Raw genomic sequence first — 742 nt, 5'->3', positions numbered from 1 at the left:
CCCAGCCCAGCCAGAAGAAGAATGCTGAGGCTCGTGGGATTTGTGCGAGCCAGGGGGGGAGTCGGTGGGTCAGCGTGGGTGAGATGCAAAGGGAGGAGGGAGCTTGGGAAGTTTAAGACATGGGACTGGAGCCCCACCAAGCAAAACCCAGCCTGCCCTGCCCCAGCACCCGTCCCGCTGCGAGTGGGAAGGAGCAAAGCGGTGCCCTGCCTGCCCGTGCCCCCCGTGCCCCGCGGCGCAGCCTGGGGTGGGTGAGTTCTTGTTGATGACTTTGCAGTGAGCCCCCCCCAGCTCCCCGCTGCCCTGAGCTTCCCCGAAACGCTGCAAAACCCTGGCCAGCCTCAGACACAAGAAATACCCCCATGTGCCTGGAGCAGCCCCACCTCCCACCCCTCACCCAGGATTTGCCCTCGCAAGGTGGGGTGCATAGGGAGGGGACTTGGGACACCGTGGTCCTCCTCATCCTCCCTCCCTGGAGAGGAAACTCGGCTCTCTTGGGCTGCTCTCAGCTCTGCCAGCCTGTGCTGGAGATGCTGAAGTAGTTTTGTGCAGTAAAAGCTGCGTGAGTCCCCCTGCCCCTCCCAGGCACCACGTTCAAGATGCCTGACCCCTTGAGCAGGCTCTCAAAGTGCCCCCAGCCAGAATGCACCAGGAAAAGCATAACAATAATAATAATAAAATATTCCCAGACTTATTCCATAAGAGAGGTTTCTGCTGACAGCCGCGTCGCCCCGGCCGCTCA

This window comes from Egretta garzetta, unplaced genomic scaffold (assembly GCF_000687185.1).
Source record: "Egretta garzetta isolate BGI_Z169 unplaced genomic scaffold, ASM68718v1 scaffold640, whole genome shotgun sequence".
In the NCBI taxonomy this organism is placed as follows: domain Eukaryota; kingdom Metazoa; phylum Chordata; class Aves; order Pelecaniformes; family Ardeidae; genus Egretta; species Egretta garzetta.
Note: the sequence above shows the minus strand (reverse complement) of the source record.